Genomic DNA, 22,207 nt, shown 5'->3' on the forward strand with positions numbered 1-22,207 from the left:
GGCAGATTAAAAACCTGGGTGGATTAGACGTAGAGAGGATATTTCCAGCAGTTGGGAGAATCTGGAAGCAGTAGGCACAGCCTCAGAATATGGGACATCACTTTAGGTCAGAGATGAGGAGGATTTTTTTTAGCCAGAGGCAGTGAATCTGTGGAATTCATTGGCACAGACAGCTGTGAAGGCCAAGTTATTGGGTATTTTTAAAGCTGAGGTTGAGAGCTTCTTGGTTAGTCAGGGCATTAAGGGTTATGGGGAGTAGGCAGGGGAATGGGGTTGAGAGGGTTAGTACATCAGCCGAATGGCCGAATTCTGTTTATATATCTGTGGTCCTATTTCATATGATACTTAGTTTTAGTGTTACCATATGCATATCATCCGAATTTGCATATAGCTGTGATTGTGTATTCATTTATTTATGGAGATACAGCAGTGATAGTAGTCTGTGTAAATTACATTTATTGCTTTAAGTATCAGGCACTGAAGTTGTCATTTTGAATTTGTCATGTGTTATTTTTCTTGAACAACAACAAGGAAATTACAAATGTGTATATTAAATCTTAATAAATCAGTGTTTGGACCTCCACTTTGTACTGTGTCCCTAACTGTAGATGATGCCAGCAAAGGTTCTGTAGAAGGTGCAAGGCAGGATTAGGATTATAACAATTTACAAAGGATGGTCTGTACAGATATTAGAAAGGATCAGCTTAATATTCTTCTTCAATCAAAGAAAGCTAAGGGGAAGAATAGGAATTCAAAACTATCAGCATAAATTGAGTTAATAACCAGCAGACACAAACTGAAGGCATTTGGTGGAAGAATTAGAGCTGAGATTAAGAGAATGATTTTAAGCAGAAAATTGCTAAATTATCTGTAATAGAAAATCCAAAAGGGAAGTGGAAATAAATTTTCAATGAATCGTGAAAAAGCTTTTATTTATATTTAAATGGAAAATGTTACAAGATAATGGGGAACAGAGAGATGAATAAGACTAATTAGGTAACATTTCCAAAGACCAGAGACACTCACAGTGATAGAGTTTGTGCTGCAATACTGTGAATTTCTACTACTCTACTAATACTTTTTCTCTCGTAACTTACTGAAGTGGAACATCCCTTCATTAATGCTTCTCACTCCTAACACTGTTGGGTGTTAGTGGATATTGGATTTTTTTTTGCACCGTTATGAATGTAACCTGCTTCTTGTCAACCAATGTGCTGTAAACTTTCGGGCTGCCCAGCACAATCCTTGCATACGTATTTCACTGTATATTTTGAAGTTTCAATGTACATGTGACAAATAAAGATAATCTTCAATCTGTATCTCTCAGACTTGTCTGTGCCTGCTGACTTTGCTCAACAAGGATATGTGTGCAAAGATGCAGCAAGATACTAACTTTTGCTGAGGCCAATATTTTGTTTTGTGAAATAAAAATGATTTGTTGGTTTTCATGGCCTTAATATAAATTATCATGTTGTATGTCATATACTTCCTTTTTCACTTTTCCTCTTTTTGGAGACGGTCTGCTGGGATTGTAATTGTGAATACTGAACAGGTACTTGATTTTAAATTACTCAGCATGACTTTCTGCAAGAAAACACGCTGTTGAATTGCACAACTTAAACAGAAAGTTTGTGGTACTTTGTTCAGCTGTAGGAAGAGGAAGGCTTTCTCTTCCATTGCTTTGCTTTAAACACCAGCGGGGGTGGAGTTGTGATTTCAGACAAGAAAGCTTGCCGTGTTTTCTCCCTTCCTTTGCATCTTGCAACCAGCTGGAAATGCGACTGATCCAACATTCGGAATCAACCTCCCCAGGCGCTTGGGCAGAAACGACCTCCCTCCGAGACCTAAGTGAGCAGTCTATGTGCAGGCTATTAGTCAACTGAAGGAGGAGAGATGACGAGAAATTCCTGTGGTCCATGAACCTAGTCTTGTCACAAATTCCAAAGAATGCTGATAAATAGTTCAAAAGCTGTGTTTGTAAAAAGTCCCATTACATTTCCAACAAGTCACAAACAGATCTTAAAATCCTGTTTAAAACTTCTGTTATTTTAATTATCCTGCTCCTTCCCCAAGGTGTCAAGACATCAAACTTTGAAGCAAGAGTCAATTTATTTTCTCTTTCCTTTCTTAATGAGGGTCTCACTCAGTCTAATCGGCAACACTTGCATTGGCTTGGGGGGTGGGGTGACCATTGCAACCTGTCTACAGTGCGGTAAATCATAGAATTTAGTGTTCAAACACAAGCATTTCTTTTCCCAACAATCAGGAACAAGAATCATAGCCGATATCCTGCTTTGCTAACTGTTTTCAAGGGATATTGGAAACTTCATTCGGAAGAAGAGAGCGTATCTACAATATATATAGGCATCATGGAGTAAATGAGGTGCTCGAGGAATATAAAGAATGTAAAAAGAATCTTGGGAAAGAAATTAGAAAAACTAAAAGAAGATACGAGGCTGCTTTGGCAAGTAAGGTGAAAATAAATCCCAAGGGTTTCTACAGTTATATTAATAGCAAAAGGATAGTGAGGGATAAAATGGATCCCTTAGAGAATCAGAGTAGACAACTATGTGCGGAGCCAAAAGAGATGGGGGAGATTTTGAACAATTTCTTTTCTTCGGTATTCACTAAGGAGAAGGATATTGAATTGTGTAAGGTAAGGGAAACAGGTAGGGAAGTTATGGAAACTATGATGATTAAAGAAGAGGAAGTACTGATGCTTTTAAGGAATATAAAAGTGGATAAGTCCCTGGGTCCTGACAGGATATTCCCTAGGACCTTGACGGAAGTTAGTGTAGAAATAGCAGGGGCTCAGGCAGAAATATTTCAAATGTCATTAGAAACAGGAATGGTGCCGGAGGATTGGCATATTGCTCATGTTGTTCCATTGTTTAAAAAGGGGTCTAAGAGTAAACCTAGCAATTATCGGCCTGTAAGTTTGACATCAGTGGTGGGTAAATTAATGGACTTAGAAATGGCATATATAATTATCTACAACACACATAAAAGTTGCTGGTGAACGCAACAGGCCAGGCAGCATCTCTAGGAAGAGGTGCAGTCAACATTTCAGGCCAAGACCTTTATGTGTGTTGATTGAATTTCCAGCATCTGCAGAATTCCTGTTGTTTGCGTATATAATTATCTGCATAGACAGGGTCTGATTAGGAACTGTCAAAATGGATTTGTGTGTGGAAGGTCATGTTTGGCAAATCTTACTGAATTTTTTGAAGAAGTTACTAGGAAAGTTGACAAGGGTAAAGTGGTGGATGTTGTCTATGTGGACTTCAGTAAGGCCTTTGACAAGGTTCCACACAGAAGGTTAGTTAGGAAGTTTCAATCGTTAGGTATTAATATTGAAGTAGTAAAATGGATTCAACAGTGGCTGTATGGGAGACTCCAGAGAGTAGTGGTGGATAACTGTTTGTCAGGTTGGAGGCCGGTGACTAGTGGTGTGCCTCGGGGATCTGTACTGGGTCCAATGTTGTTTGTCATATACATTAATGATCTGGATGATGGGGTGGTAAATTGGATGAGTAAGTATGCAGAGGATACTAAGATAGGTGGTGTTGTGGATAATGAAGTAGGTTTTCAAAGCTTGTAGACAGATTTAGGCCTGTTAGAAGAGTGGGCTGAAAGATGGCAGATGGAGTTTAATGCTGAAAAATGTGAGGTGCTACATTTTGGTAGGACTAATCAAAATAGGACATACATCGTAAACGGTAAGGCATTGAAGAATGCAGTAGAACAGAGGGATCTAGGAATAATGGTGCATAGTTCCCTGAAGGTGGAATCTCATGTGGATAGGGTAGTGAAGAAAGCTTTTGGTATGCTGGCCTTTTTAAATCAGAGCAATTGAGTATAGGAGTTGGGATGTATTGTTAAAATTGTACAAGGCATTGGTAAGGCCAAATTTGGAGTATTGTGTACAGTTCTGGTCACCGAATTATAGAAAAGATGTCAACAAAATAGACAGAGTACCGAGAAAATTTACTAGAATATTACCTGGGTTTCAGCACCTAAGTTACAGAGAAAGTTTGGACAAATTGGGTCTTTATTCTTTGGAGCGTAGAAGGTTGAGGGGGGTCTTAATAGAGCTATTTAAAATTATGAGGGGGATAGATAGAGTTGACGTGGATATGCTTTTTTCATTGAGAGTAAGAGAGATTCAAACAAGAGGTCATGAGTTGAGAGTTAGGGGGCAATAGTTTAGGAGTAACATGAGGGGGACCTTCTTTACTCAGAGAGTGGTAGCTGTGTGGAATGAGCTTCCAGTAGAAGTGGTAGAGGCAGGCTCGATATTGTCATTTAAAGTAAAATTGGATAGCTATATGGACAGGAAAGGAATGGAGGGTTATGGGCTGAGTGCAGGTCGGTGGGACCAGGTGAGAGTAAGCATTCGGCATGGACTAGAAGGGCCGAGATGGCCTGTTTCCGTGCTGTAATTGTTATATGGTTACATGGTTATATGGTGCTGAAGCCATATTTTGGCTCTCATTGGCTAAAATTCATTTTTTGTTCTCATTTAGAGATACAGGCCTCCCGCACCAATTAACCTACTGTCACATGCGTCTTTGGAATGTGGGAGGAAACCGGAGCATCCGCAGGAAACCTACGTGTTCATGGAGAGAACGTAGAAACTCCTTACAGCAAGTTGGGAATTGAATCTAGGTCGCTGGCATTACACAAACCAATATACTACCACACCACCCCACAGTAGAATTTAGCTTTAGATAAAAACCTTGTTGAGTTATGTGCATTTCGATAATTTATGCAAGAAGGTTATTTAAAAATAACTATTTTTCATTTACTAGCTAAAGGGATTAAATAAGTGTCTGTTATCATTGGGTGTTATTCCTTAGTAGCAGAATGATTGGCTCTTCTACAGCCACAGATCTGTATGACAATTAAACTTAACTTTGTACAGTACTCTGCAAATGTCTTTGGCACATATACTGTAAAAAGCTGGAGTGCATAAGGATCTTGCACAGTACTGTATTTGTCAACATGCAGCAGAGAGTGAATTTGTAAATCTGGTGGGAGCAAAGGATGTTGGGAAAGGTGAGGGTGGGGCGCCACAGGAGGGGTGTGGGACAGGTGGCAGAGAAGGAGTGTCAGGGGTGAGGGGTAGTGTGGGTGCAGACAGACCCAGCCCTGAGCCACCAGGCAAAGTCATTTGACTTTAAACAATTTGTTTATTGATCATTACAGAATGTCTCTGGTGCTTCCCATTCCCTCTCTCTCCCTTCCCCTTTTCCCCAACATGATTTCCCTTTCCCTGCTCTCTCTCCACTTTCAGTCCACAATGGAGACCCACGTCAGAATTAGGTTTATCATCACTCACATACGTCATGAAATCAGTTTTTTTTATATGACAGCAGTACAGTGCAATACATAAAATTACTACAGTACCATGCAATAGTCTTCGGCAAACGAGCTATGTCTCAGACGTTTGCACAGTACTGTAGATTAATCCATTATCAATCGAACAAGTTTTATTTCACTCATCTGGTTGTCCGTGTTTTCTGCACAACAGCCTTGGAAGATCAGCATAAGAAGAAAGAAAAATGTGAAGGCTTCAGTTCAGCTTCATTTGTTTGATGGGCCCTGCTGCAGAACCGTTAACAGGATCCACACACCAACCCGTTTACTGAAACAATTGCATGAAGTAGGTCAGCTCTTTGAATGTTTTAACAGCTGTTTCTTTTTTATCAGCAAGTTCAACCAGAGATCTAATTTCTCTCTGGAGAGGTGGTCTAAATGCATGCCAAGAGCCCAGCAGGGTACTGTTTACTTTGAGGCATAGATAGATAGATTCTTCATTCCTTGTGTCACAGATGTTGACATTTGTTGACTTAAGAATGTGCTAGCAGTTCTTGGGTCTTTAAGTTTAGATAAAAACTAACACTATTTTATAAAGCTGATTTTTTCACTTCCATGGAATTGTAGCAGGGAAAAGTGAAAACAAAACGTAATGGAATAAGATGTTTGTGGAGAATTTCTGCCTCAACAATTTATATATAGCTTGTAGAAGCATCATGGGTAATGTAGAAGCATCAGGCTGTAAAGCTGGCGTCTCAGAAGAAATCACTGTGTTCTTAGTTAGGAGAGGCTCACTTGATAATTATTCACAAAAATCTATGTGTTCTTTTCTCTTTGAAAACTTTATTGCAGTTTTTGTTGGGAATAGTTCTACATGAGATAGGAAACTCCAGTGCGTCTTTGACAGGTGACACTACTCAATCATGCAACCATCAAAGCCATATTCATATTTTGTGTTTATTCAGAGATACAGCATGGTAACAGACCCTGTGCTGCCCAATTGCATCCATGTGACCAATTAACCGCATGTCTTTGGGATGTGAGAGGAAACCAGAGCTCCCAGAGGAAACCCACATGGTCACGGGGTGAATGTAGAGTTCTCCTTACAAACAGTGATGTGAGTTGTACCCAGGTCACTGAAACTGCAAAGCATTATTGTTGTCTATTTCATATTTCAATAATATTTGAGTAATATTGAATATTTATTGTTTGACTAAGCATTCTGGTTTGTTTAAATGATTCATTATGAGATATACGTAAAAATTTGCTCACTTCACGTCATCACGCTACCTCACAATACGTGCCCCCCGCCTAAGTTAAATTTGAAGTTCCACCTGCATTTTCAGACTCCCAGTATCTTCTTTTGAATTAACTTAATGTTTTGAAGTTACAAAACATAACAGTTCAACGAACCACTATGCTATCGTGCCACACTCTCAAAAGAACACAGGCCAGCCATTTCTTTCTGTCTAAATGAAGGAATTGTAGCCTCTCGAGCCAGCCATAAGAACATGAAAAACAGCTGGGCCATAGATATTAGTATGGGAACAGGCCTTTCGGCCCATCATGTCTATGCACTCATCCATAACGTATAACATTTTCTAGCACATGGCAATAACCTTACATGCCTCATAGGTTCAACTACTTGTCTAGACTCTTCTTAAATGCTCTCAGTGATCTTAAATTCACCACTCTCTCAGGCAGTGTACTCCAGGAACTCATTACTCTCTGGGTAAAAAAATCTCTCTCTCTAAATTCCTTACCTTTACCTGAAATCTCTGTACTCCAGTTTATTTACCTCTGATCTGACCAATTTGTCCCTGAAACCATATCCCTGATCATGACTGATCCAATCTTGATCACACCCTTTCAATACTCCAGCCTTCTTTGTAATTCAAATGCCTGTTAATCTCCATCTTGGATATATTTAATGACTGCATCTCCATGACTCTCTGGAGCAGGAAATTCCAAAGATTCATTGTCTTCCGAAGAAGAAATTCCTCCTCATCACCTTTTTAAATGAGCAATCACTTATTCAGAAACAATTTGCCTCAATAGCTGTACTGAAAGATTACCGGTATTAGTCACTTGTACATTGACATTGAAAGATCGTTTGCATCAACGACCAACACAGACCAAGAATGTGCTGGGAACAGCCCGCAAGTGTTGCCATGTTTCCAGCACCCAGAATTTGCTAACCCTAACTGTACGTTTTGGAATGTGAGAGGATCCCGAAAGCATGCAAACTCTTTGCAGACAGCAGTGGGAGTTGAACCCAGATCGCTGGCACTCTAAACCATTACGTGAGCCACTGCCCTATCATACCACTGTTAGGGAAATAACTTCACAGTATCCAATCTGCCAAGCCCCTTCAGAGTCATTTGCTTCACTTAGGTCACCTTCCTTTCTGAAATCCAATGAATATAGGCCCAGTCTCCCTTTATATGTTAACCATTACATCCCAGAAATCAACATAATGAGCATTCCTGCCCTGCCTGAAATGCTATTAGATTGTTCTTATTGTGACAAAACTAGATGCAGAAAATCCATTCTTAATTTAACTTTTAAATAGTCAAGGTTCAAAATAGTCAAGAAAGAATAGGACCAATCAAGTGTGACAGTGGAAAAGTGTGTATGGAACCGGAGGAGATAGCAGAGGTACTTAATGAATACTTCACTTCAATATTCACTATGGAAAAGGATCTTGGCAATTGCAGGGATGACATACAGCTGACTGAAAAGCCTGAGCATGTATATATTAAGGAAGAGGATATGCTGGAGCTTTTGAAAAGCATCAGGTTGGATAAGTCACTGGGACCAGATGAGATGTCCCCCAGGCTACTGTGGGAGGCGAGGGAGGAAATTGCTGTGCTTTGGTGATGAACTTTGCATTATCTATGAGGACGGGAGAGGTTCCGGAGAATTGGAGGGTTGCGGATGTTGTTCCCTTATTCAAGAAAGGGAGTAGAGCTAGCCCAAAAATTATAGACCAGTGAGTCTTTCTTCAGTGGTTGGTAAATTGATGGAGAAGATCCTGAGAGGCAGGATTTATGAACATTTGGAGAGGCATAATATGATTGGGAATAGTCAGCATGGCTTTGTCAAAGGCAAGTTGTGCCTTACAAACCTGATCGAATTTTTTGAGGATGTGACTAAACACAGTGATGAAGGTAGAGCTGTGGATGTAGTGTATATGGATTTTAGCAAGGCATTTGACAAGACACCCCATGCAAGACTTATTGAGAAAGTAAGGAGGCATGGGATCCAAGGGGACATTGCTTTGTGGATCCAGAACTGGCTTGCCCACAGAAAGCAAAGAGTGGTTGTAGACGGGTCATATTCTGCATGGAGGTTGGTAACCAGTGGTGTGCCTCAGGGATCTGTTCTGGGACCCCTTCTCTTCATGATTTTTATAAATGACCTGGATGAGGAAGTGGAGGGATGGGTTAGTAAATTTGATGATAACAGAAAGTTTGGAGGTGTTGTGGATAGTGTGGAGGGCTGTCAGAGGTTACGGCGCGACAGTGATAGGATGCAAAACTGCGCTAAGAAGTGGCAGATTGAGTTCAATCCAGATACATGTGAGGTGGTTAATTTTGGTAGGTCAAATGTGACTGCAGAATATAGTATTAATGGTACGACTCTTGGCAATGTGAAGGATCAGAGGGACCTTGGGGTCTGAGTCCATAGGACACTCAAAGCTGCTGCACAGGTTGACTCTGTGGTTAAGAAGGCATACGGTGTATTGGCCTTTCTCAATTGTGGGATTGAATTTAGGAGCTGAGAGGTAATGTTGCAGCTATATAGGACCCTGGTCAGACTCCACTTGGAGTACTGTGCTCAATTCTGGTCGCCTCACTGCAGTAAGGATGTTGGAACCATAGAAAGCATGCAGAGGAGACTTACAAGGATGTTGCCTGGATTGGGGAACATTCCTTATGAGAATAGATTGAGTGAACTTGGTCTTTTCTCCTTGGAGCGACAGAGGATGAGAGGTGACCTGATAGAGCTATACAAGATGATGAGAAGCATTGATCATGTGGATAGTCAGAGGCTTTTTCCCAGGGCACAGTTTTAAGGTGCTTGTAAGTAGGTACAGAGGACATGTCAGGGGTAAGTTTTTTATGCAGAGAGTAGTGAGTGCATGGAATGGGCTGCTGGTGATGGCAGTGAAGGTGGATACCATAGGGTCTTTTAAGAGACTCCTGGACAGGTATATGGAGCTTAGAAAAATAGAGGGTTATGGGTAACCCTTGACAATTTCTAAGGTCAGGACATGTTCGGCACAGTTTTGTGGGCCGAAGGGCCTGTATTGTGGTGTAGGTTTTCTATGTTTCTGTGTTTCTATTCTAATATAGGGAGGAGAAGATCGCAGCGCACGCAGCTCTCCAGTGAAATGATATCGTATCTGTTAAATAGGGGCCATGGAAAATCTGATTTGATGAAGACAGACGTGAGAAGCAGAGGAACATCTGGAGAAATTTCTGAAATGCCTGGTTTCACTGCCGTTGTTACTGTGGATCGAGAATCTCAGGAGGCAAGGCCCAAAATCCCCGGCTTTGCCTGCTGCTGGCAACCGAGGCTGAGGTCGAAGCATTCAGACAGAGATGGTGCTCGGTACTCGGTGTCGGAGGGCTGATCGGAGGCTCGAAGTTTTCGAACAACTCAGAATCGGACTGTGGTCGGGCATGGCAGGGAGAGATTTCTTCCTTCTCCCGTCTGCATGAGCCGTGAGACTTTCGAGAGACTTTGAACTTTTTTACTGTGCCATGGACTGTTCTTCATCAAGTTATGGTATTGTTGCACTGTTGTAACTATATGTTATAATTATGTGGTTTTGTTAGTTTTTCAGTCTTGGTCTGTCCTGTGTTTCTGTGATATCGCACCGGAGGAATATTGTATCATTTCTTAATGCATGCATTACTAAATGACAATAAAAGAGGACTGCGTGTTCTCATAATCTAATCTAATCTAAAATCTAATCTAATAGACCCTGTGGCACTCTAGCTAGTACTGACTGCCAATCCTGAAATGATCCATTTATCTCCACTCTATGAGGGAACTGATTTTCTATCCGCACCAATACGTCACTCCTTTTCTCTTGTCATCTTATTGAATGCCTCTCAGATATCCAAAGACACTGCAAACTAATTATCCTGTTCGTTGCACCCTCAATGAACACACCTGACAAGCAGAGTTCCCCTCTCATAAAACAATGGGGATTGCCTCAAGATTTTAGAATAGAGTACAAGACAGTTCGGGCTCTTCAGACCAATATGTTGTGCTGACCTACTCTGTAACCAGTCTAACCTTTTCCTCCCACACTAGCCCATAACCCTCCATTTTTCTTACAAGCTGTGCCTATAAGTAACAGCCTCTTCAACCATGCCTGGCACAGCTTTCCAGGTAACTACTACTTCCTGTGTAAAATGCCTACCTCCAACCATCTTCCTCCACTCAGCTTAAGCAGATGTCCTCTGCTATTGGCCAGTATCATGCTATGAAAAAGGTGATGGCTGCCCATTTTATCAAGTCACCTGTCGTTTTCATTTGCTCCAAAGAGAAAAACCCTTGCTTGCTCACACTTTCCCCATAGGACATGCTCTCTAATCCAGACAGCATCCTGGTAAACCACCCCTGGACTGTTTCTAAAACGTGCACATCTTCCATATAATGTGGCAACCAAAAGTGAACACAATCCTCAAAATCTTCTTCTGTTATAGTTGTAATATCCATTAAAAAAGAGTTGAGATATTTTAGTTTTGCCTTCATAAATCCTTGTACGGCAGATACATATTCTTTTCTGATTTGAAGACACATGAAATGATGTGACTGTTAATTGACAATCCAATGATGTTGAATGGTTATATGACCTCAGTTTTTCCATATGGTGAAGAAAAAGGGAAACAAGACAAACAATGAGAGAATCACCCCCACCCCCAGCTGAAAGGTAGATTTAATGGGAGAAATACCGTGGGATCTGTGCTCATCTATTTCATTGTCTCCGCCTTTGAACTGCTTCACACTTATTTCCTGAACCTTTCTTTCTAAGAGGCCAACAAGCTGACAAATCCCAATTTAGCTTTGAAACCAGACCTTGGGAAAACTTACAGAGGCATTTCCTTACGATAACATTCCTGAGATGGATAACTCCCCTTTCAGTGGAGCTGCAAATTACTGCAATGAGGGAAACAAATTGTAAACTTCTGAATTATGAATAGCTTGTTGGTAGAGTGGGTTGCTGAGTTATATAGATCAATTCTCGATCTGTGCTGATCCCTATGAGTGCCTCCAGAGTAGCAAGAGAAAACAGTCTGGGATCCTATCCTGATGCTTATGCATTGGCTCCTACTAGAATTTTTTGTGCAAAACTGGGTGATGACAGGAGCATTGTGATACCCTCCCTTTCCTCAGTGATTAACTATCAGGCAAACACATTGTCTCATGTTTGTGCATGGACAATGGTAGGTTGTGTCATACAGTGAATGTCTGCAAAGACTCAATGCTTTCAAGAAAGGATAGGGCAAAAGGATTCCAGTAAGAAAAAACACGATAAAACAAGGAAGAAACACACACATTGTAGATACACACACAAATTAGCTAAATTTACCAAAATCGGGAATTATGCCAGTCTTTGATAGTAAACAATAGAACTACAGGAACATTCAAGATTACCTTTGGTGGCTAGCATTAAATAGGGCAAGACTGTTTGCCTGATTCAATTACTCTTTGCACATTCAAATGTACAGGAGGGGAGAAGGTCAGGATCCAGCACTCACAGGCATGAAACAGGGTAAATTTCTACCCAGTGTCACATGCCAACCACAGAAGAGCAAACCAAAGTTTTAAAAATCTGAAATTTAATCTTCCCTACTAGCACTTGTACAAAACTCATAATTTCACAGCCTTATAAGGTCCTGTGCCAGATTTTTCCTCAATGTTGTTTTAAAAATGTTAAATATAGTTCCTGCCCTCTAGATAAAAGAATGTGATCTGACCCTAAGTTATCAAGGCAAGATTGAATTCTGAGTACGATTATAAGTGTTAAAATACAATTTGCTACATCTACCTGACCTTGAAGAGACAAATTTGCACCTGCTAGGTTATTTGAAAGTAAATTTTATTCAGTTTTATCTAACTGAAAAGTACTGTCCTTCTGAAATCATCAAACTATTGAAATATAAGGTTCACATTTAGTGCAGTGTCTTCAATTACAAAACGCTCTTTCTGAATATATGTCCCCATTTTCCATAAAGTATTCCATTATACAAAAATATTTACTTTTTTTTTCTTTCATTCTTCCTTGTAACTGATTTTATCCACACATTCAGCATTCACTCTATTCTTTGCCAATGAAATGAAGTAGATTTTCCTACTTGAAAAACATTTTCGAGAGGAGCATTCTCCATTCCTGCAGTGAGACTTTTTTATCTTTTGAACAGCATCCATCTTTCCAGTCTCCAAATGGCCAGTCTCCTAATGTTAAAGATCTTAAGTTTATACCTAAGGACCACACAAATGTTAATCAAATTTAATAAAAAGAAATATGAATATCCCTAAGAACTGACAGCAAAGATAAAATGCATGTCAAATTTTAGTTCTGGGACTATAGCAAGTGTTGACAACTCCTGATTTAAGCCTGGATCTTAATGCCAGACACCAGCAGAGCTGAAGCAGATTTGGCTTGGAAAACACACTTTACACTCTGACTGATATCACTCTCTGTCAATGCAGACATAAAACAGAGGATATGCACAGTGAGCATCTGTAAACAGGAAATAAAACCTTAATCTCTTGGATTAAATCCTTTATCAGGATTATAATGTGAAAGATAAAACGGTGTGAAAGAGAGAAAAAAATGATGCTATGCTTGAAATGGCCTTTAAAGATTAGCTTTAAGTCACATGTCCATCACAAAATACAGCAAAATGTGTACTTGTGTGGAATTAAATCAGTAGGGTTTGTGTTGGGCAGCCTGCAAGTATTGCCACACTTCCAGCACCAACATAGCATTCTCACAACTCACTAACTCTAACCATACAGTTTTGGACTGTGGGAGGAAACTGGAGCACCCAGAGGAAACCCACACAGTCATGGGGAGAATGTACAAACTCCTTACAGACAGTGGAGGGAATTGAACCCCAGTTGATGATCACTGGCACTGTAAACTAATGCATTAACCACGACACCAGCCTGCCGCTCAGTGAATCAGTATTTGAAACTTTACTGTTTCTGTACGTAATATCTATATGCACCCAATCTGGTCAAGAGAATAGGACAATTGTTGAAGATTGCTTAATTGTTATGCTCAACTCAAAAGGGGAGGATTTAGATACCAGCAGTCAGTCAGGTGCTGGTGACTGGGCGCCAATTTGCCACCAACATTTCCCTAGAAGTTCATGGAGAACAGATTGGAGATGGAGGAAAGAATCACAGAGACTCAAGAACTGTAGATGCTGTCATCTGGAGCAAAAGAAAACTACTGGGTGGACTTCACCAGGCTGAACAGATGATGAAGCAAAGATGTAAGGATCCCAAAACGTTGAGCATCGTTCTGCTTCTATAAAACCCTGGTTAGACCACACTTGGAACATTGTGTTCTGTTCAGATCACCTCAGTATAGGAAGGATGTGAACACTTTAGAGAGGGTGTGGATGACTTTGTCAGGGTGCTGCCTTGATTAGAGAGCATGTTTTATGAGGTTAGATTCAGCGAACTAGTCCTTTTCTCCTTGGAGCGAAAGAGTATGGAAGGTGGCTTGATAGAGGTGTATAAGATATAAGAGATACAGTATAGATCAAGTGAACATACCAAGACATTTCTCCAGGGCAAAAATGGCTTTAAGATGATTGGAGGAAAATACGGGAGGGGAGGAATATCAGAGTTAAGTTTTTACACAGATAGGTGCCAGAGATGGTGGTAGAGGCAGATACATTTGGGATATTTAAGAAACTCTTAAATAAACACATGAATGATAGAAAAATGGAGGGTATGTAGGAGGGAAGGGATAAATTAATCTTAGAGAAAGATAAGAGTTGGCACAATATCATGGTCCAAAGAGCCTGTTCTGTACTGTGGTGTTCAATGTTCCATGTTCAGATTAAACAGCGTCAGTGGAGACAAAGACGTAAGGATACTGCGATGTTGACCATCCCTTTGTCTCTACGTTTGCCTGACCCGTTGAATTCCTCCTGCAGTTAGCTTTCTCTCTTTGCAGGACAGAATGCTGTAAGCATGAGCTGATAGAAGCATTAGAGTCCAGGGTAAGAGTCACACAGGGGTTTCAGGGGAGCTAGAAAGGTTGAAAGCATCAGCAGTTTGAGGAGGCTAAGCTCCTCTAAATGAAATGCTATTATTTTCAACTTTCTTTCCTTAGACATCTCTGCTCAAATCTTGGTAAATCTATGCCATACTTTGTCTGTTGTGTTGATATCTTCCCCAATGTGTTGAGCACAATGCCTTGCTCAAAACGCTAATGGTGACTTTACAAATTGTAAACACAAGAGATTCTGCAGGTGCTAGAAATCCAGAGTAACACACATAACATGTTGAAGGAACTCAGCAGGCCAGGCAGTATCTATGGAGAGGAATAAAAAGCTGAGACCCTTCATCAGGACTATATTTTGTACAAGTTCAGTGCTTATCTATTCTACAGTAAACACTCACTTGGCATCTATGCATGCAGCGTTCTCGTGCAACTGCAAAAACTTACTCAGAGTATTAAGTAATTTCATTTACATTTTTTCAAAAACAAATATTTAAATTTGGCACACTGTTCTACCGGTTAACCTTCCTCAATCACACTTCCAGCATGAGAAAGTATGATTGAGGACGTCCAGAAGGGATTTGCTCAGGAAGTCGAGTAGGTCTAAATCTCCTCAGATTTTCACTTCCACTCACAAAATTTCTGTTGAACCCGATGAAAATCCATTGGAGGATTCAGGGCACAGTCAATAAATTGCACTGCCTGTTTTTCTTTAGAAATTAAACATTTTAGTTTAACTGGTGGACTAGACTGCAAAAAATTCTATATATAGCCTGCACAAGATTAATTTGTTTTTATGGAAATAAGCTCAAACAGTTAATTTTATTTCTAGTGTATGCAAAGTAAGTGTAAAAAGACATTTTTAGTGTACTTATGTTTATACATAAGGCAACATAGTGCAGTTGTTGACTGATCATCAACACCCCATTTGGAGATTTGGCACTTCTTGTGAGGGTAAATACAATCATTTATTGAACGATATAGTTGAATTATACAGTCAACTCTATGTAAGAGGGTTACATGCATCATCAATTTATTTAAAGGTTTATGCATTGAATGTAAAGTATATTGCTGTACAGTACACCATAATGTCTTTTGAACAATTCTCAAATTGAGAATTCATGTGACTAGCATCCCCTATACCCCATTGATGCCAGGTGGCTGACTGTATAACTCTTGGTGTTAAGTCAACTCCACTTTTCCTTCAGTTGCTATATTTTCATGTTCTGCCATTTTTAGATACTTGAGTTAATGTAGATTAAGACCTTGGACTTCTAAACAACATTTAATATATGTCCTTCTCAATTCTTAAAAGAATTAAACTGTCTGCTTCTCCTGAATGACCATGCCCCTCTTCACAATTCTGATTATGAGTTTACAACTGTGGCCAAGGTGTTCCATAATTCTCTCTGTAACTTCCTCCATCTCCAACGGAATCTCACCACCAAGCACATCTTTCCCTCTTCCCCAACTTTCCACTTTCTGCAGGGATCACTCCCTACGTGACTCCCTTGTCCATTCATCCCTCCCCACTGATCTCCATCCTGGCATTTATCCTTGCAAGCCGAACAAGTGCTACTCCTGCCCCTACACCTCCTCCATCAATACCACTCAGGGCCCCAGACAGTCTTTCCAGGTGAGACGACGCTTCACCTGTGAGTCTGTTGGGGTCACCTACTGTGTGTGGTGCTCCCAGTGTGGCCTTCTGTATATTGGTGAGACCAGATGTAGATTGGGAGACCACTTTGCCGAACACCTATGCTCAGTCTGCCAAAAAAAGGGGGAACTCCCAGTGGTCACCCATTTTAATTCCACTTCCTATTCCTATTGCAATATGTCCATCCCTGGCCTCCACTACTGTCACTAAGAGGCCACAATCAGGCTGGAGAAACAACACTTTATAGTCTGTCTGGGTAGCCTCCAACCTGATGGCATGAACATTGATTTCTTGAACTTCCAGTAGGTGCTCCCCCCACTTCAACATTCCCATTTCCATTTCACATCTTTTCCTTAACTGCCCATCACCTCCCCTCTGGTACTCCTTCCCCTTCCCTATCTCCCATGGCCTTCTATCCTCTCCTATCAGATTCCTCCTTCTCCAGCCCTTTATCCCTTTCACCTATCAGCTTCCCAGCTCTTTACTTCACCCCCCCTTCCCAGTTTCATCTATCACCTACCATCTTGCTTTCTTCCTCCTCTCCCCCCACCTACCCGATCTAACTACTAATCTTTTTTCTCCAGTCCTGCTGAAGGATCTTGGCCCAAAACATCTTTTCTCCACTGATGCTGCCTGACCTGCTGAGTTCCTCCAGCATCTTGTGTGTGTTGCTCTGGATTTCCAGCATCTGCAGATTCTCTCGTCTAGATTCCATTATTTGTACAGCTTGATAAAGAAAAACACAACATGTGACATTAATCCATTCCAAGGAATTTTGTTTTACTGTTTTCTGTCTTTCAATTATTCACACTATCCATGTTTCAACATAAGGCTTGGTTCCATGTAATATTATTATTGCCATAAGTCTTCCATTACACCTTAACAAATGCTTCCTAAAAATCGATACAAACCAAATATGCAGTGTTTGTGTTATTGATCCTTTAAAAGAATTTTGTAAGACTTGTCAAGCATGGTGAGTCTCCCAGTAATTTGTATTGATCGGGCTGACTAACTCATGTCTCTCCATGAGCTCGGTCATTTCATTCCATTTATCAACACATAAGAGAAAGAAAAGTACATTCCTCAGCTTTCTTTCATAACACACAGATGTCCCTTGTACTTCACAGGCAATTAATTAGTTTTCAGTTATGGCATTATGATATAAGCAAATCTGATTGACGATTAGACACTCAGCAGCACAAACTTTTCTTTTTAATGATAACGTTGGATCTCCTACAAGGAGCAAAGAGCACAGATAAGGCCTTGTAAAATACCAAGGGGTAGAAATTCATCTTTGATCATGAAAAGTACAGTATGGTATTGTACACAAGTTGTACTCTGCCTCTGGCTTTCAGATTTGTTCTCTTTATGCAACAGCGAAGTTCATTGAACATGAGCTAAGACAAGGCTAAAGTTTTACTCATCATTTGGAAATATCAGTCTGGATTTTGCCTCTCTGGAACACAAAACTTGAACCCACTCAGAGGCTGACATGCTACAACTGAGCCAAGGCCATGTTAACAATCATATGCTGGTACAGAAGATTCTCTGTATGACCATAAAACCGTAAGATCTTGGAGCTAAATTTGGCCCATCTTGTTTGCTCTGCCATTCAATTATGGTTAAATATTTTTCAGCCTCTTTCTCCTGCCTTCTCCGTGTAACCCTTAACCCCCCTTACCAATGAAGAGCCTATCAATTTCTGCCTTAACTGCACCCAATGATTTCACCTCCACAGTCATCTGTGGCAATGAATTCTGTTGTGTCTGTGCACAACTACATATCAATTAAATAAAAACACACACGTGGGAGATGGCTTTCACTGATGTATTCGCATTGCAGCAAGAGAGAGAGAGAGAGGACAATGCGTATGCACAGACAACACATCAATACGTAATGCTGTGGGGGGATCATTGCTCTGAAACAAATAAATCCATACATTTCAGTTCTTCCCCTTTTAGATTAATGCTGTATATATGGAAAATGTTGAATTCCTTCAGCAGTTTGATCGAGGCATGACTGCGCAAACGCGTGGACGTCAGCCAGTTAAAACAGCAAGAAGAGTTTAAAAGGAGACAGCTTTATAGAGTGGGCTACAGAGTAGAGGGAGACAGAGTAGGAGGGCTTTGGCTCAATGGGGCTTCAGCGATAACAGGTCGAGGTGAGGTAGGTTGCCTGAGTAGAATACAGACAGGAAGTATGTGTGTGTGGCCGGTGTTCTGTGCTCGGTGTCAGATGTGGGAAGTCCTGGAGACTCCCGGACTCCCGGACTCCCGGACGGCCACATCTACACCAGGTGCGTCGAGCTGCAGCTTCTTAGGGACCATGTTAGGGAACTGGAGATGCAGCTCGATGACTTTCGTCTGGTCAGGGAAAGTGAGGAGGTGATAGAGAGGAGCTATAGGCAGGTAGTCACTCCGGGGCCTCAGGAGACAGAGAAGTGGGTAACAGTCAGGAGAAGGAAGGGCAGGAGTCAGAGGCTAGAGAGCACGCCTGTGGTTCTACCCCTTGACAATAAGTACTCCTGTTTGAGTACTGTTGTGGGGGGATGGCCTACTTGGGGGAAGCAACAGTGGCTGCCCCTCTGGCACAGAGTCTGACCTTGTGGTTCAGAAGGATGGGGAAAGGAAGAGAAAGGCAGTAGTGATAGGGGACTCTATAGTTAAGGGGTCAGACAGGTAATTCTGTGGACACAGGAAAGAAACACGGATGGTAGTTTGCCTCCCAGGTGTCAGGGTCTGGGATGTTTCTGATCGCACCCACAATATCCTGAAGTGGGAAGGAGAAAAGGCAGAGGTTGTGGTACATATTGGTACCAATGACATAGGCAGGAAAAGGGAGGAGGTCCTGAAAACAGACTACAGGCAGTTAGCAAGGAAGTTGTGAAGCAGGATCTCAAAGGTAGTAATCTAGGGATTACTGCCTGTGTCACGAGACAGTGAGTATAGGAATAAAATGAGATGGAAGATAAATGCGTGGCTGAGGGATTGGAGCAGGGGACAGAGATTCAGATTTCTGGATCATTGGGACCTCTTTTGGGGCAGGTGTGACCTGTACAAAAAGGATGGGTTGCACGTGAATCCCAGGGGACCAATATCCTGACAGAGAGATTTGCTACGGCTGTTGGGGAGAGTTTAAACTAGAATTGCTGGGGGATGGGAACTGAACTGAAGAGATGGAGGAAGAGGCGGTTGGCTCACAAATAGAGAAAGCTTGGAGACAGTGTCAGAGGGAGGATAGGCAGGTGATAGAGAAGGGACCCGCTCAGACCGATGGTTTGAGATGTGTCTATTTTAATGCAAGGAGAATTATGAATAAAGTGGATAAGCTTAGAGCATGGATCAGTACTTGGAGCTATGATGTTGTGGCCATTACAGAGACTTGGATGGCTCAGGGGCAGGAATAGTTACTTCGAGTGCCAGGCTATAGATGTTTCATAAAGGACAGGGAGGGAGGCAAAAGAGGTGGGGGTGTGGCACTGTTGATCAGAGATAGTGTCACAGCTGCAGAAAAGGAGGAAGTCATGGAGAGATTGTCTACTGAGTCTCTGTGGGTGGAAGTTAGGAACAGGAAGGGGTCAATAACGCTACTGGGTGATTTTTATAGACCTCTCAACAGTAACAGGGACATTGAGCAGCAGATAGAGAGACAGATTCAGGAAAGGTGCTATAATATCGGGGTAGTCGTGGTGGGAGATTTTAATTTTCCAAATATTGTTTGGCATCACCCTCGAGCAAGGGGTTTAGATGGGGTGGAGTTTGTTAGGTGTGTTCAGAAAGGTTTCTTGACACAATACGTAGATAAGCCCACAAGAGGAGAGGCTGTACTTGATCTGATATTGGGAAATGAACCTGGTCAGGTGTCAGATCTCTCAGTGGGAGAACATTTTGGAGATAGTGATCACAGTTCTCTCTCCTTTACCATAGCTTTGGAGGGGGATAGGAACAGACAAGTTAGGAAAGCGTTCAGTTGGAGAAGGGGAAATGTGAGGCTATCAGGCAGGAACTTGGAAGCATAAATTAGGAACAGATTTTCTCAGGGAAATGTACGGAAGAAGTGTGGCAAATGTTCACGGGATATTTGCGTGGTGTTCTACATAGGTACATTCAAATGAGACAGGGAAAGGATAGTAGGGTACAGGAACCATGGTGTACAAAGGCTGTTGTAAATCTAGTCAAGAAGAAAAGAAAAGCTTATGAAAGGTTCAAAAAGCTAGGTAATGCTAGAGATCTAAAAGTTTATAAGGCTAGCAGAAAGGAGCTTAAGAATGAAATTAGGAGAGCCAGAAGGGGTCATGAGAAGGCCTTAGTGGACAGGATTAAGGAAAACCCCAAGGCATTCTACAAGTAGGTGAAGAGCAAGAGGATAAGACGTGAGAGAATGGGACCAATCAAGAGTTACAGTGGAAAAGGGTGTATGGAACTGGAGGAGACAGCAGGGGCACTTAATGAATACTTTGCTTCAGTATTCACTACAGAAAAGGATCTTGATGATTGTAGGGATGACTGAAAAGCTTGAGCATATAGATATTAAGAAAGAGGATGTGCTGGAGCTTTTGGAAAGCATCAAGTTGGATAAGTCACTATGACCGGATAAGATGTCCCCCAGGCTACTGTGGGAGGCAAGGGAAGAGATTGCTGAGCCTCTGGTGATGATCTTTACATCATCAATGAGGATGGGAGAGGTTCTGGAGGATTGAAGGGTTGCAGATGTTGTTCCCTTATTCAAGAAAGGGAGTAGAGATAGCCCAGGAAATTATAGACCAGTGAGTCTTACTTCAGTGCTTGGTAAGTTGATGGAAAAGATCCTGAGAGGCAGGATTTATGAACATTTGGAGAGGCATAATATGATTAGGAATAGTCAGCATGGCTTTGTCAAAGGCAGGTCATGCCTTATGAGCCTGATTGAATTTTTTGAGGATGTGACTAAACACATTGATGGAGGTAGACTAGATTAGATTCAACTTTATTGTCATTGTGCCGAGTACAGATACAAAGCCAATGAAATGCAATTAGCATCTGACCAGAAGTGCAAAAGAATATTATTATTTATAAAATAACCGTAAATAAAAAGTAAGTGCTACAGCACACAAATACTGTATACAAGTACTGAGACAGTATAATACGGATGCAATACTGTTTAGCGCTGTGATGAGAGGTTCAGCAGTGTCACAGCCTCAGGGAAGAAGCTCTTCCTGTGCCTGCTGGTGCGGGAGTAGAGGCTCCTGTAGCACCTACCGGATGGGAGGAGAGTAAAAAGTCCATGGTTAGGGTGAGATGCATCCTTGATAATGCTTTTCGCCCTGCCCAGGCAGCGTTTATGGTAGATGTTCTCAATGGTGGGCAATTGGGTGCCGATAATCCGCTGGGCAGTTTTCACCACCCGCTGGAGTGCTTTGCGGTCCGATAAGGGAAATTGCCATACCACACTGAGGTGCAGTTGGTGAGTATGCTCTCAATGGTACAGCGGTAAAAGTCCATCAGTATCCTGGGACAGGGTGAGCTTTCTTGATGCTCTGCAGGAAATAAAGGTGCTGTTGCACCTTTTTGATCAGGATGGAGCAGTTCAGGACCAGGTGAGATCATCGGAAATGTGGACACCAAGGAACTTGAAGCTTGATACATGCTCCACTACATCTCTGTTGATGTAGATGGGGACATGAGTGTGGCTCCTAGCATGCCTGAAGTTCACAAAAGTAGTAGATGTAGTGTATATGGATTTCAGCAAAGCATTTGATAAGAATCCCCATGCAAGGCTTATTGAGAAAGCAAGAAGGCATGGGATCCAAGGGGACATTGCTTTGTGAATACAGGATTGGCTTGCCCACAGAAGACAGAGAGTGGTTGTAGATGTGTGATATTCTGCATGGAGGTCGGTGACCAGTGGTGTGCCTCAGGGATCTGTTCTAGGACTCCAACTCTTCGTGATTTTTATAAATGACCTGGATGAGGAAGTGGAGGGATGTG

This window comes from Mobula hypostoma, chromosome 9 (assembly GCF_963921235.1).
Source record: "Mobula hypostoma chromosome 9, sMobHyp1.1, whole genome shotgun sequence".
NCBI classification, from domain to species: Eukaryota; Metazoa; Chordata; class Chondrichthyes; order Myliobatiformes; family Myliobatidae; genus Mobula; species Mobula hypostoma.